Source organism: Maylandia zebra, linkage group LG15 (genome assembly GCF_041146795.1).
Source record: "Maylandia zebra isolate NMK-2024a linkage group LG15, Mzebra_GT3a, whole genome shotgun sequence".
NCBI classification, from domain to species: Eukaryota; Metazoa; Chordata; class Actinopteri; order Cichliformes; family Cichlidae; genus Maylandia; species Maylandia zebra.
The window spans coordinates 1,680,143-1,696,596 of NC_135181.1; the positions used below are offsets into that span (position 1 = coordinate 1,680,143).

General features: G+C 43.7%; 1 long non-coding RNA gene across 1 annotated transcript; it reads right to left on the reverse strand.

Moving 5' to 3' along the window:
• Positions 1-1,977: 1,977 nt before the first annotated feature.
• Positions 1,978-6,400, reverse strand: LOC143412784 (uncharacterized). Its single transcript, XR_013093322.1, has 2 exons — positions 5,927-6,400; positions 1,978-2,786 (listed from the first exon to the last, which is right to left on the reverse strand). It is a non-coding gene; the product is annotated as an uncharacterized LOC143412784 (long non-coding RNA).
• Between the last annotated feature and the right edge of the window lie 10,054 nt (positions 6,401-16,454).

Below are 16,454 nucleotides of genomic sequence, written 5' to 3' on the forward strand. Positions count from 1 at the left end.
TGTTGCCACTGATCTTCAGTCCAGTTATTTTGTAATTCAGTTCAATTCAGTTTTATTTATACAGCACCAAATTACAACAACAGTCGGCTCAAGGTGCTTTATATTGTAAGATCGACCCTACAGTAATACATACAGAGAAAAACCCAACAATCATATGACCCCCTATGAGCAAGCACTTTGGCGACAGTGGGAAGGAAAAACTCCCTTTTAACAGGAAGAAACCTCCAGCAGAACCAGGCTCAGGGAGGGGCGGGGCCATCTGCTGTGATTGGTTGGGGTGAGAGAAGGAAGACAGGATAAAGACATGCTGGGAAGAGAGACAGAGATTAATAACAGGTATGTAATGTGTATACCTTAAACAGGTAATGTGGCATATGTTAGCCTTTTCTCCCTGTTAACAACGACTTCTTCACAGCCACCCTCCAGGGAGACCAAACAGTAGATGGACCAACTGAAGGCCCTGTGTCAAGCCTTTGCTGGATTTCTTTCCCTATTTAAGGACGCGACCTTAGATAGTGTTCATCTACTGTAGATAGTTTTTAGGCCTGACTCTTCTTCTCTTGTCCCCCACTTGTCCAGTCTGCTGAGTGTTTGGCTAATCCCTCTCTGGGAATCATCTTGGTGAAAAAAATACTTTTCCATGTCTCTCATACTCTGTTATCGTTGGCATTTTCAGTCTAACTGGTTTTTTGATGTTTGTGTAGATGCAACACTGGTTCATCTCTTGGGTTTGGTGCCTTCCTGCTTGAATGGTTCATAGATCAGCGATAACTGGCTTAACAAACAACAACCAGTCAGAAACAAGGACTTGACTGAAAGTGAAAAACATTAGCAGAAGCTTTGGCTCTTTTGAAGCAAATAATAAAGAAATGAGTGAAGTTATCTGACCACTTGTTCATATGTTGTCTTATGAGTCTTAAACACAAGTCCGTAGCTAATATCACATGACATGAACCAACTCTTCAGTTGACAGCACAAGCTAACTTTAGCTTGCCGTATCTTCCTGTAATAGCTAAATATCGATGTGGTCATGGTGATGTCACCCATTTGCTTCCGTTTTGAAGCCTCGAGTTCCTCGTTTCGGCCGTCTGTATCTGTTATGGTCATATAGCAGTTTGTGAGTCACATGCTAGCAGCACACAAAGTCATACCCGGTTTATATACAAAAGTCATGCTGTTCCAAAAGACTTAAAACCCAATAAAGTCATCAAGAAAATATTTACTGATGTCATACATAACATAAGAAGTTGGGCAATTTAACAAAGACTTCTACACAACTACGTCACCGGCAGGACTCGGTCCATGGGGCCATCGGAGGGGAAAAATGCAGGTTCAAGGCACTTCTGTATTGGCTTCTTTACTTTTAATAAATACAATGTTTTGGCTTTGGGCTCATTCATAGGCACTGATTCGATTGCTTTGGAACATGCATACTCATAACGAAAAACAGGATCCTTTTATTTCTTTAGCAAAGTAATGATTCCTAATGCAGAGCTCAGCAGCGCCATGGGGCTGAGCAAGAACTCAAGCTTTCTAGTTGTATTTGTCAATTATGTATGTACTGCAGACAGAAACTATGGGAGACGCACTGTTGTTCTACAAGTGTGCTGACAGCTTTCAGAACCTGCGGATATGTCCTCTTGTCAGCGATAGAGCCTGAGAAACTGCACACCCTGCTCACAGTTTGAGCTGTTGTGACTTCTTAGAGCTACTTCCGCCGGTAAAAGTGATGCCTGACTGCGCTAATGCCTCGACACGACAGAGTGAATTATGTGCATTTTCACAATTAAACTAACAAACACATCCAAACAAAATAATTAGCTTACATACATATACAGTACTAACTGCCTCGTTCTTAAAACCCTGCTGAAGATTCCTTCTTTCTTTTTTTGCATTTGTTTATTTGTCTTTCATTTTTTGTACAATCCTAACTCGACACATATTCAATATCAAGGAATGAGATGCATATACAAACTGTAGAGCAACTGATGTTATTTTATTTTTTTTAAATGCAAGGCAAACACTTTTTGGAAAATTGCACATCAATTCCCAGCAGCAGATAAATAGATCCAACTCAGTTTGCATAATTGTGTTTACAATGAAAAAATTGTGCCATAATGGCTGCTTTTGCAGGAGCGTGCAAATACCCGGACCATGTAATTTGTTCCGATGTGTGTGCGGCACATCCGAGGTTTTTAAATTGTTTATCTGAGTACAAGAGGAAGGGGAGGGGAAAAAATGCTCGATGCAACTTGGGACTGCACGTTCAGTCAATGAAGCGTGATGATAATGCAAGAAAGTCAGCAGGAAGGAGTCGGTGGAAAGATTAAAAAAAAGCAACACGAGAAGCCCCAGAGAAGCCAAAATAAGCGGCTTGCGGCGAGTCTAATGCAGCCCTGCAATAAACAAAATTACAGATCAGCTTGGCTTCGTTTCACATTTGTGGAACCGCAAAAGCTGATTTCCTGTTTATCTAGATGGGGAAGGTAGAGGAGTCTTAAGGCGTAATTTGAATCCATATTTCAGCTGACTTTAACAAGAGACTTTTTACTGACTCTGCATCTTTGCGGTGACACACACCCACACGGCCGGTCGTATGACTCATTAGTGTGTGTTTGCTGGGTTAAAGGGTTACGGTGTGTGCTTGCTGACCTCATGAGCCAACTTCTGTCAAGGTGCGACGTGCGTGCGTCTGTCCACATTTTTGAACACTGGCTCTCAGGGTTTATTGCAGGAACACGTAGACAGGAAAACCTCCGGGGGCACTTTCTCATGCTTGATGAACTCTGTGGGTGTCATTTTAAAGGGGAAAAAGAAAAAAAGGCTGCGTTAAAGTACATCCTAAAGGAAATGCCGAGCGCAAGTGTTGACTAAGGTCAAGGCAGCCATAACTAAACCGGGAGTCTCAGTGATGAGCAGGTTAGTGCAGAGGGATAAAACATTTATCGCTGACACCGCGACAGCAGCAGCAGAACTATTCGCATCACTTTATTTACCTCCCACTCTCAAACTCGCCCTTGACTTTCAATCAGAGGTTATATTAAATTTCCTTTAAGTGAAACTGCTACCTGAAGCCGGTCTTTTGAAATCAGCGAAAACACCTGAATCGAGCCGAGCCATCCCTCTTTCTGGAAGCTGTTGGAACGACCTTAACAATGTTTATCCATTTTTCCTTGCTGGATGCTTTCAACAGAGTGCCGTGTTGTGCAAATACGCATTTATAATTAATTATCTGTGTGCGCCACACCGCGGATTAATATTTGATACATTTGCTACCTTGAGGTTCGTGTAAAAGCAGTCCGCCGAGGCAGAGTCAGAGTTAATTACAGTGGCGGGGACCTCACAGAGCTGCTTTTGTTGTGTGACAGGAGTTTACGCAATCAGTCAGAAATGCAAAAGGTGAGCTTCCCTCAGGCAAAGCCTTTGACAGCTTCAGCTCTCACTGCTATCAAAATACATGGGCTCTCTCCTGAGTGCGGGCCGATGGCAAAACACAAGGCAAAGTCGCCCAGTCTCCCACGTGAAACATTATACAATAGCCAATAAATTTTGAACCTAAGCCTTGGCCTTAAAACCTTTACGCATAAATGTAAAACGACCTCACTTGTCAGGAAACACCCTTTTAGCACCGGCTAGATGGAGTAGGTGGGTGGGAAGGGGTTGTTTAAGTCAATCAAATGGACTTTCCAAGGATCGGGCCTTTCTCAGAAGGAAAGCCGTCGGTCTGCTTAGTGTTCGTTAATAAGTGGATCAGCCGGTCTAAAGCTCTCAGGGCCATTTGGATGTTAGCTGAGACCTTTTTTGTCTGACGTACCCGCCCAACACGTCTTTATCCAGTATTTGGGGCTAATTCTTTTTGGCTTTTTGTTAGTTGTGCTTTTCAGCTCAACTGTTCGTTCCATCATCTGTCCTTGACAGTCATAGCTGCTAGCTTAAATATGACATGCACCATCTACAAAAATCAGCATCACAGCGATTTGTAATCATGCTTGGATGCTGTCCCAAACACAGATACTGTATTTCCTGCTACAAGCTGGTAGCATGCCTGTATTTTATTTTGTTATTATTCTTATTTTGTTATGTTATTTTCTTCTTATTATTATTTTGTGCCAGAGGCAGACCTTTGTTTTATAGCTCCCTTGGTTTGAATAGTATAAAAGGTGAAAGATAATCCACTGCTGAAATGCCAAAAAGTGCAGTTTAATCAGCTGCTGACTAAGAAAGTGAAACCTCATTGGCTCCCATGGTCAAATGTCCAACGTCATCTATGAAGGTAACATAGTTACAGCCGGCTACAAACAGCAGTTTCAGTCTCAGCTTATCACTCTTTTCAAGACAACTGTACAATGGGGGAATTTTTTTAATCACTTGTTCAAATTTGTTAGCGATTAAAGTTACAGGTGTGGACACTTTTACTAAGATCCCAGTCACACAGAGCTAGACACTGGTTGGTAACTGCCTGGCACTGGTCTCTAAGGATAAATTTGTATTCTCCCAACTGGTTTGGAGTAGTTGCTGGAAGCTGCTGGAAGTCGCTGTGAAACCGCTTTTACTAAAGCCCCAGTAACCCCAGTAGCACAGCTACAGACTGATCGGTGACCTGCTGGTAACCACCAGCTACTTGGGAAAAATGTGTGTTCTGCAAATGGTAACTTGAGGTTGCCAGCAGTTGCAGTTGCCGACAAAGTCTGCTCGCCTTAAGAGGAAACGGTGAGCCAAAGGACAGCTTTTACTTTGAAGGGGAAATTCTGCATTTCCAGTTTGCATCGCACTTTTTCAAGTTTTACTTCAACATACCGCTCCGTTTATATTTAGTTAAATTTCCTTTAGCAAGCTGAACCTTTACCAGAACTCACAGGTAGCCATCAGCAAGCATCTGGCATGATCCTGGCTGCCTACAAGTTTCACCTGTGTAGCTGCTGATTTCATTATTCCATCTCCTTTCCATCAAATGTACAAAACAGCCAGAGAGCTTGATGCCACCACCGTGTTTGACACTTTCTTTGAAAGCCTCACATGTGTGAGTGCTATAAAAATGTTTATTGATATTATTATTATTCTCAGGTTTTAGCCCAAACACTAATGTGAGGAAAGCAGAACTCAGTGGGTTGGAGGCTGTTTGTTTTTCTCAACAGTGAGTTCAGTCAGACACAGTTTTTAATTAACTGTCATTCTTATTGTTTGAGAAAACATGGAGGGTTTTTTTTATTATTAAATGATATTTTCTCTTTTTATAAATTGAAGGAGTCCTTTCTGTGCCCTCCGTCTGCTGCAGGAGTAGCCGACCCCCTGAGGGGCGCCGCCCCCTCGCTGTGAACTATTAATCCATCCACCAACTGAGCAAACTGAACCCGACTCGGAGCTTCACCCTCTGGGAGTATTGGCAAAGAGCAGATGACATGAAACCGCTTCATGCCACATGTTCCATGAACTTGACACCGCCGGCTGCTTTATTAGACACAGCCGTCTTTTAAGACCCTAATGTGGGAGTGGTGCCCCCGTATACTGCCACAGGGCCGCGTTCGCTGCGTGTCAACGCCAACAGTAAATCAGCTGCCCGCTCTTTATCTCACCACTGACACGGCAGTTAACGAGATTGGAGAGTGACAAATCCTATGGAGCATAATTACATCAATCTGATTACAAATGATGCTAATCCTATTACAAAAAGTGGTAACTGAGTAAAGAGGAGATACTTAGAGCAGTCAGTGACTCATATTTGGAGCCACAGGCACATTGATTGAGATGTTTCATGGATGCACGTATCGACAGTGTCACTCAGACCGCTGTGATGACTCTGCGTGCTTCTTTTGATAACTCTCAGTTGAATTTGTCCGGCTCTCGAGCTGGATTGATTCAATAACACGGTACCAAATAGTGTTTGAGCAGGTACTAAAGCTACATTTCATTCTGAGAGTGACCTTACCAGATTTGAGCCCAGCAGCTGCAGCCTGTCTGGCTTTTTTTCTCTCTCCTGCTCTGTACCACAGCAGCAGCTGAGGAGCCATTTTGGGGCCTTGATGCATTCAACAGCTGGTGGTGCCAAGCCCGGGGTGGGCGTAGAAGAGAGAAGGAGGAGGAGAGAGAAGAAGAGAGGGAGAGCGAGGTCACCTGCCCACCGAGCCGTGGAAGCACGGGCCTCGGAGCATGTCGGTCGGCAGGCGAGCCGCCAAATGGTAAAACAAGGTTTGCAGGAGGAACAGCGACACCACTTTACCCGCGTCGCTCCTCCTCGAATCCAGCGCCGACCTAAAATCACATTTGTAAGCGTCCCATCACTCAAACGTCTGTGTAATGCATTCCAGGAGAACACTGTGTAACTCGCCCATATGCCGCATGTTTTAGGAACCAAACCCCAGAGCTGGTCTCGGTTCATCGCTCTGTTCCTGGGCCAGGTGTGTGTGTGTGTGTGTGTGTGTGTGTGTGTGTGTGTGTGTGTGTGTGTGTGTGTGTGTGTGTGTGTGTGGACACAGTGAGACAATGCACTGCTTGTGGATTTTTTTTCTCTTTTTTTTCCAGACTTGAGCTTCACTTAAGAGCAGTGTAAAGAAATCCAAAGTGGATGGTATCCCCCTCTTCCTACAGTCCCAGGATGTGCTTCCATAAATCAGCCCTGGTGGTGTCAAGTACTGGAAAAATCTCCACTGCGCTGAATGTTTACATGCACTGAGGAGAGATACTAGAGAGGTACGACCTCTGTTTTGAAATATCTCAAACCTCTTCACTAGACTGACAGTGTTTCTCCTTCTTCTTATTTCCTTCAACTATTTCGAGTGTGGTGGCGTGCAGAGAGCGCTGGTGCGGTTAGAATGAAGCAGACAGGATGCCGCGTGAAGGTCGAGTCTTACTGTTAAGTTGTTTTTTCCTCAAATAAAGATCATTTCTGTGTCCCTGCTGACACCCGAGCAAGATTTTCACTCTTTTTATGTTTTGTTCAATCACACGACCTGCTGTGTATCTTAGAGATTCTCTCCGTCCTCAGAAACAATGAGGCCTCCGCGTGTGTGTGTGTGTGTGTGTGTGTGTGTGTGTGTGTGTGTGTGTGGTGAAGCGACTGTGGAGATGAGAGGACAGCTGAACAAATGAAGGAAGAGATAAACATTTGGACAGGACACACCAGGTGGATGATGAGCAGAGTCCAGACGGCACTGTGACAAATCACGGTGCTACAGTTTGATGCATTTCTCAGCATTCAAATTCAGAAAAGCGCTCCAGAGTTTCTCGCATTTCATCGCAAACTCCAAAACGTCCTGTGTGATTGCTCGGATTCAGGCCTCCCAATCAAAACCTGCGATACGATTACTCGAGCTCACCCCATAAACAGGCGCACGCTCAGCCGTCGCTCATCATTTCTATCTGGTGGAATAACCGTGAAGATCAGGGCAACACTGTGACGAGTACCACGAGCTGTCGGGTGGACGGGTTTAAACAAGCTAGCAGTGTAATCATATATTCGATACCACTTTATAAGGGTCGTAAAATTAAAATGAGCACACCCACAAAGATGGAAATGAAAGGCTTGTTTTTTTGTTGTAGGACAAACACAGGTGCAGTGTTATTTATGGTTCTGTTCAAGCTGTGACTCCATAGTTTTTATTATGGTTGTTGTCATTTTCTTTTCTTTTGTTCTACGAGTTCGTCTTTAATCTGGTTTGGTTTCCACAGTGACTTTCACTCTAATTTTCACTGACTCCAAACGTTCAGTTTGAGCCTAGTTGTTATTATTATAATGATACATGTGAGGTTTAACAACTTCAAGACAGCACAATAATATAATAGGAACACATTCACACGGGTGCTCCACTTTCATTAAAGCAGATGTGCCAGTGTTTCCTTGAGCTGTGGAAAACTGGACCAAACATTCATTCTTCCTCTCCTTCACCCCCCAGATGAGACCCCCTCCCTGAGCCTGGTTCTTTCTTCCTGTTAAAAGGGAGTTTTTCCTCCCCACTGTTGCCAAGCTCACAGGGTTTATTCTGTGTTGTTTGAGGGTCTTTACTTTACTATGTAAAATAAACTGAACTGAAAAAGACTGAAAGTAGAATAATGTGTTATTTATATTTAATATAATCTGTTTGTTTGCTTTACTAAAACATCCTTTGAAACGTTGTATCGTTTTATTTAAACAATAATCTTGTGTGACACTCGAAGGTGTTTTTGACCTTTAACTTCTGCCGGCAGAGGTGGAAACACTGGCGTGTGTGCAGAGCCAGACTATTTTTATAAGAGTTGTTACGATACATAAGTGACTTCATGGTGGCCTTTCTTTCTTATTCTTTTTTATTTTTGCAATGCAAATTGCTACAGTCGAAATATTACATTTTTATAGGTCACTTACTTTATTTCTGCATTTTTAGGAATGACTGCAGAAATACACCAAGAAGACACATGTGGTATATACTATATATACGTTTTTCAGATGAATCCTCTGTAATAGTAGCTAACAGATTATTATTTAATTGTTGATAAAGATATCTCTGTATGGGAAATGTAACCGTGATCTCCTAGAAAATCAGTTGTCAGAAAATGTAACTGTACTTCTGTGTGCTAAGCACACAATCGGGCTTCACCATCAGGTATGCCACAATTTAGTATCTGGCTCCACCCCTTTATTTATAAGTAAATATAAATTAAATCTAACAAAGTGCAGTCGAGACATGAATGCTGCTTCAACATCCACAAAAGCTTCTGCCTCACTGCTGGGATGAAGAATTTTGGCACACACGGAGATGTGGAGATGTGTGGAGCGATGAGAGGAGCACAACTTTCCTCAGATGAAACAAATCGAAATATTTTCGTCATATTTTTTTCTCCATCCTTTGAGGTCTAGCTTTTTTTTTTATTGTGTCATCTAATTACGTCTTCTTCTCCTGCTGTGGTTTAATGGCACCAAACTGAAGCATTAGCACTGTTGTTTATCAGTCCAGTCTGTTTGCATAGCAGTGAATGAAAAGGTAGATTCTCTGTAGATTGCATTTCAGTTTGCAGTACAGAGTTGGACGGAAACTTACCCTTTGCAATATGACTGGAGGACCTTTGGTCCGGTGTAACCCCGGTGTACGACCCCTTGACTTCTTCAGACTTTCTTCTTCTTTTAGTTCTCTGCCCTTGGGCAGCAATTAATTTGGTGAATATAGAGAAGAAGGATTGCAAACAATGCAAATCAGAGATTTTCCTTCAAACGATTCTCAGGTGATTAACTCATGGTTGGTACTTGAAAGCTAATATTAGCTACTTTAGTGAGTAAGGGTAAAATCCACTCTGGCTCTGTTGTACATCAGGCAGCCAAAAGATTAAAACCACTGCTATTAATCATTTTGTTACCTTGAAAAGCACTTTGGCTCCTGGCATGTGAAAGCTACACAGATACCTAAACACTGATGCAGACCTAATACAGCCACAATAGGATAAGACCCCTCGGACGCTAAGTCTCACCCCCAACCAGCCACTGCAGATGGCAGGAAGTTTCTTCCTGTTAAAAGGGAGTTTTTCCTTCCCACTGTCACCAAGTGCTTCGTGCCCTTTTCTCTGTATTATTGTAGGGTCTGACTGCTGCTGTGAGTTGGTGCTATATAATTTAAATCGGTTTGAATCTTTCCTGGCATCGATGTAATATTTGACAGGTGGTCTTAATGTTGTGGCTGATTGCTGTCTACTACTGTGACTAGTTTTTGTCACAGCTGCTTTTACATGGAGGAAAAAAGCCACTAAGTCAGAGTAAATAGTGGCTGTTGGCTTCTAGAAAATACATACCTGTTTCAGTTCCTGCCATAATGTATCCTGTATGAACCCTTTAAATTGCTCCTGAAAGCGGTGACTAAAAACATAAATGTGAAAGGTATTTTTCACAATATGCGTCAAACAGATTTCCCTCCATCCTGCTATCACATTCAAAGTCCAATTTTATGATGATTCACCGTGATTAGCCTGCATTTCCACAGGGTTAGATGAACACTGCTGCCATATCCTTATTTGACACACTATACACCTCCTCCGGTACACCCGAGGTGTGCCAATGAATATTTCAGCAAGTCAAAATGGATATTACTCCTGAGTCAGACCTGCTGGCACAGACTGCAGCGCTACAGGTGGGGCATTATGGTGCCAGGCACGCTCAAAGTGCAGGGCTAATGTATCAAGACATTATGGGCCTGGGTCACTGCAGTTTCTCTTTTATTCACCACACTTGGAGACTTGAGAAAGATTAGGAATTGCTGTCAGAAGCATATTCAGTTCTAATGGATGCAGCAACATACGTTTGGACTTCCATCACTTGGAACGCAAACATCCTGCTAATCTTCGCCTAACATAAGCACATGCTGCTCTGCATTTCCAAGCATGTGCGTGTCCCTCTCGATGACTTTACAAATCGTAGTTGCTTTGCTCAATGTTTATTTAATTGTGTTGTTTTACTCGTTCGACAAAACACTGAAAAGCACATCCATGCATCCACCTGCTTATGTGTGATTAAAATGCGATACAACGGGCATGTTAATGCTAGATTTCAGGTTACTCGGATTCTGGCTTTCAGCTTCATTTATGTGTCATCCAGATGGTTTTGGGCAATAGAGTTCTCACATGGCTCATCAAAAGATAAGCTCCTCTTACAATTGTTGCATTTCAGCTGAGAGCGCGCTTCCCACTGCACAGGAATTGCCTTAAACCAGTCACTGTACAAATACTTTGACGTAAACCATCCATGAAAGAGCCTCATTCGCCCAGCAGCGTTTAAAGAAAGAGAATGCACGAGGAGGAAACATGACACTTTGCTTTTATATAAAACCATATGAAATGTATGCAGGTTTAACAGGCGATAACATTGGACTTGGTGAAACGTGTAGTCAGATTCTTATAAGGAAAGCAAAGCACGGCAGCCATTATTTGGACACGAGAAGCACATTGTCATCGGCTCTGAATTTGCAAGAGGCACTTTGACTGCAGCTACAAAGGGGCTACGAGCCCTATTCAGGGTTTTGCTCTCATTCATGACAATACATCTTATCGTCGAGTATCCATCTCCTTTCATGTCTCTCCTCGGGGACCAAACCGGCACCATAAGCGCTGTGCCATGATTCAAGTGTGCTTCTGCCAATTTATTTTTCCATAAGACTATGTCAGTCAGGCTCAAAAGTAATAAACCAGCGCCTCTGGTAAAGACATTTGCAAAGTAAATAGGGCCTCCTTTCTGACAGCAAATGTGTGCCTATAACTGCCGTCGCCATGGTACCGACTGTCAGCATCACTGTCGTCGTGGCGCTATGGGCTGATGTTAATCTTTTCTGCGGGTGTGACACTTTGCGTGGTCAGAGAGGGAGCTCCAGAAGCAGGGATGTGGTAAATGTGTCAGCTACTGTCCAGGCAAAGGACCAAGACAAAGCTGAGGGGGAAGCATGTTTACAAAAAACACTTTTAATGATGCTAAAATGTCAACAACACTGTACTCATGCTCCACAGAGGGTAAATCTTCCTTTAGCACCAGCCAGAGCTGATCCACACGTTCAGAAAGCCGTTCATGGTTGCCTGAGGATACGTCCAGACTCTTCCTGTATTGATTATGTCAACGCACAGAGTGTGCGCTCAACCCACCAATCAGCCAAAGCGTCAAAAGGTAACAAAAGCGGAGACGAACAGGTTCCCCTCACAGCCCAGCTGGCTGAGGCTGGTTCAGATTTCTTCCTGTTAAAAGGGAGTTTTTCCTTCCCACTATCACCAAGTGCTTGCTCATAAGGGCCATCTGATTGGTTGGATTTTTGCTCTATAGTTGTAGGGTCTTTACAAAATAAAGAGGCTGTGCTGTTGTTGTGATTTATTTAAAAATATATGTAATATATATATATAAAACCTGAACTAAACTCATTGTTACAGTCACACTGCTGTCACCGCAGCTTTTGTGCTTTATGGTCTTTCAGTTTTGTGGTAATACACTGTGTGTACAAAGGTACTGGGCCATCTACACCTTACACCTATGGGAGCTGCTGCCATGGAAACTCACGCCAAAAAGCATGAGACTGCAAACACCTGCATTCAAAGTTTAAGTTTGGCCCTGAGGTTTTGTCCATACGATGTACTTTAGCAGGCTATAAATAAACACTCTTGTAAGTGTGCTTTTTAGAAAAGGGTGCAGACACAACGAGTTTATTGCTCTATTTTTACCCGGCAATCACACAGGCCATGGCATGTAACACAAAAGTAAAGAGTAGTGTATTACTTTGTTCAGGGAGTAGATAAAACTAACAACTCTAAAAATGGTGCCGAGCAGCCAAAGTTAGCATGCTCCAATGTTCACAGTAAGAGTATGTCAGACAGCTTGTAGCTGCAAACCACAGCAAACACCCAAAGCCCCGAGCACGGTGTGGTTGTGGACTGCAGATAAAAGCATGGCTTGTGTAACGATGAAAGAGCCTTGAAATAATTCTGTTCATCTAAAGAGGTGACAAGGTTTATAAGACAAGAGTCCCTTGTAAAGCACCGAGTGTGGTCTGTTCTGGTCTGGAGGAGCGGCGGTGGAATATGAAAGACATTTTTCTTTTCTCCACCTCTCTGTTTGTTCAGTTTCGCTCTCGTGGGGGAAACAGATCAGAGCATGAAACACATCTGGGACTGGCCTGGTGCAGACTGTGTGTGTGTTGGATGGAGGTACCTACTGTAGACTGGGTGCTGGAGAGAATCACCACTGTTTTCTTTCTCAGTAGCGTGCCCCACGCAGATTTACACTGTAGCCCTGCCATACGCTCTACCCAGGAAATGGGCTTTATTAATACATTTAAAAGCACGTCAGGCTTTGGTGACTTATGGTCTATATAAGCCAATGTGAAGGTGCATTGTCGGCACCTTTTCACCAATAACGACAGCGTGAGAGACGGAAAGAAAAACATTCTCTGGGGGCCCGACCGGTTTGGGCCTTGCATGGGGGGAGGAGGCTGTTTTAGCTGAGTGTTCCAGGTGTTGCTTTTTAATTGGCAATTCCACAAGCAATAAAGCATTTCACTTACTTTCGCTTGTAAAGTGCTTTCATTCCATCTCCAAATGATGTAATTACCCAGCCGTCCCAGGCGAGAGGGAGGAAGGAGAGGAGAGGAAGGTCTGCTGGTCTCTGTGCCGCTCGCTCTCTCAGCGAGAACCCTGGCGAAGAGTTTCTGGGAGAATGTTTTCATTTAGGAATCCAAATACCGTAGAGCGAGGTAGTCATTTGCACAATAAACATACAGCGCTTTAATTTCATTTCAAGCTCAGTGTGGGTCTTCTATTAAAGAAAACACATCAAAACAAAAGCAAAAAAAGCCTGAGTATAGGTTTGCAGTTGTGTTTGATGTATGAAGGTCAGCGGGGGATGCTTGTTCTTTGTTCCTGGACACAGATGGCGAGTGATTTTTCTGTGTAGCCAACACTGATTTCTTTTTATTGCTGTTCATAAACCTACAGAAGCGTTTTTTCCCATCACAGTTACAGTTTGACTTCTTAAGTCGGTACGTGGGCACCGCCACGCTCGCCAAATTCAGTGCTGAGATGCAAATGAGTTTTAAACCTGTCCACTTCTTCACCCTTTTTCTTCTGCTTCTTCCTGAAAAGGCTTCAGATTACAAATATGCTAATGAAGTCAGCTAACCCATGCGGCGATGTTATCGTTTGAAATTTTATGTGATTTTTAAAAAAAACCCAAAACACATTTTCCTGTTCAGCTTGTGTGGAATTCCCTCCGAGACACAGAAAGGTCAGAAGCGAAGCCAAGTGTCTGTCGGCCAAGCGTGCAGAGACGTGTAACACTAACCTGAAGTCATTTGACTAAAACCGATCTCGCATCCACCTTGAGGGGGGGATTGTGAACCCTCAACAACAAGTTCAGTCTGTCAGCTTGTGGCGTGGAGCGAGCTCTGAAACACAAGCGCCGTTTGATCAACGATAGGTGGAAGGAAAAAAAACAAGGAAAAAAGTGGAATTCCACCGAAGCCGTGTGACCGAATAGCTCAGCGTGGCTTTAGAAACACAGAGGAGAAAGTCAAAGAGAAAACATTCTTTTCACATAAAGCCTACCTGGCAGAGATTTTGCATATCAGACCTCCCCAGCGCCTGTCAGTATTCCAGCAGTGGCAACACTGCCAAAAACCACAAAAACAAGCTGTTCGCTATCACTGCTGTTCCCATGGGAACAGGCCCGCAGAGGGTGTGCCCGCTCCGACACTCATCTGCACAAACAGTATATGAGCTCAGTCCTCAGCATGTTACACAGACCGGGAGGGGTGTGTGTGTGTCCCGTCAGCCTGTTTCTCTGAGACGCGGGGCCTCACACACAAACTTGCTATCAGTATAAGCGATTAGCTGGACCCCGCTTGTGAAAAGTGCCACAAGGGGGAAAAGGATCAAGACTCCTGAGATTTTGGGCCCGCGGTGCTCATTCGCACACTTCCTCTCCTTAATAAAGACCACACATTCCCGGCGACTGGAGCGGCTTCCAGGGCTGCAGTTCAAAGTTAGCTGGGCCGGCAGAAGAGGGGGGAAAGAGTAAACAGCAGGAAAAACACGCCAGGCTGCATCTGTGATTCACCGTCATTATGATTGTTTTTGTTTTACACAGGAATATAGTTTGATCCTCTCTGAGAGAATTACTTTGCTCTCTCTCTCTCTTTTTTTTTTCTGGTGTGTTGTCCATTTAGCTATCAGTGCAACCCCTGCTCACACCTCTGCAGCATCACCGCAGGTGCAGCAAACTGCATATAATTAGCACAAAGTGTAACGTGCCACCAAACAGGTGCCGGTGATCGTCAGCAGCTCTGCATTTGCATATGAAACTGCACCAATATGGCCAAAGCTTTCACCCTCAAGTTGGCCACAAGCTAAAAGTGGCCTTTTTGTTTTTTATGGCAGCCGAAGAATATGAAATCCTGACAACAGAAAAATCTATTCATTGGCATATTATTGGCATTTACTTACAATATGAGAGAGTTTAAACAGAACATTTCAATTCAGTTCTATTTATATAGCAGCAAATCACAACAACAGTTACCTCAAAGTGCTTTACAATATGATATCAGGGGGTCCTTTGTTTGTTAAGAAAGAATAAAAAAAGGTTAAAAATAGAGTTTTTATGATCATTATGCGAGAGGTGAAAATCAATTCAGGCTCTGTAATTACAAGACAGATTTCATCCACTTGCTAAATATTTCTCACTTTGATTACAGCTTTAATAATTTATTCCCCATTAATTTATTAATGTACCCGGGCACAATATCAGGGACCTCACAGGATGTCAGCTCAGAGGCTTTCACAGAGACGTACACGACTGCATGGCAGCAGCACAGCCAAGAAATCAGGATTATACGTGTGCTTCCTGTAGGAATGGGCAGGGCAGTGGTCCACCTCAGCTGCCTTGTGGATCACCTTAATGTGGCGAGATTCATACCTGCAGCCACGACAGTTCTATCAAAGCTGCAGGTGGATCGATACTCTGGACACATGTGGGTAAGATTTCTCAAACACACGACCGAGTGCACTCTGAACGTGTCAAGGGGGAATTTCAGCCTCCAGGGGTTTGTAAATTAGTCCCATTATGGAGTTTGAAAATAGGGTTTGACCTGATTTCTTACCACGCTCTTAAGTACTCATCAAGACCCAGTGGTTGCATATTTTCAGAAACAAAGTGAATTATTGAGTCTGTAACAATCCCACACCTGACTGTTGTAAAGCCATGTGTGAAAAACAGCATTAACGGGGTTTAGTTCACATCTGGTTAAGAAAATCCAGGGCAGGGACAGAACTGCTTTCTATTTAACCGCACAACATCATTGTGAATTATGGTGGAGTCTTTACAAGCACTGATATGCATTTTGGGCTTATTGGCTAAGCCACGGTGATATTTTACCTGTTCTTCTTAATCTTCGGTGTAGCTGCCTGATCTAGGGGGCACTAGGCGCCATTAAACAAATCCCTGCTCCTCATAATCCTTGCTAAAGTTGCACTATGCAAATGACCGTATTATTCTCCTGATTGTGGTCACACTCGTGCCTCTGACCCAAATCAAAATATGAAAACAGCAGAAGAAACAAAGTGTTTGTCCCAGAGGAAAACACCCGACCCCCTAAGTGAGCAATAAATCTGGCACTTAGACATGAATATGTGTGTATGTGAGCGTGTAAATGTACTCGGTGTTCCTGAAGTCTGTAGCCTCCAGAGATGTCAAATGTTTCAACATCCGTAACCCGTGACCCCTGAGACTCCTGTTTTGTTCTCGGCTCTCCGGGGCCCCCCTCTCGAGATATCCATCCGCTGGAACTCCCCGGGATGACGGACTCCCCTGTCATCCCCATTCCTCCGCACTGCAGCCCGGTAGCCTTTGACCTCCCCGCCACCTCTCGCCTCTTCCAGACTGCCCTCGCATTCCAGCAAAAGGCGCTGAAACCTGAGCCCGCGGTGAGCTCATCGAAAATCAAGAGTTAAATGATACCAAAAAACCCTGAGAA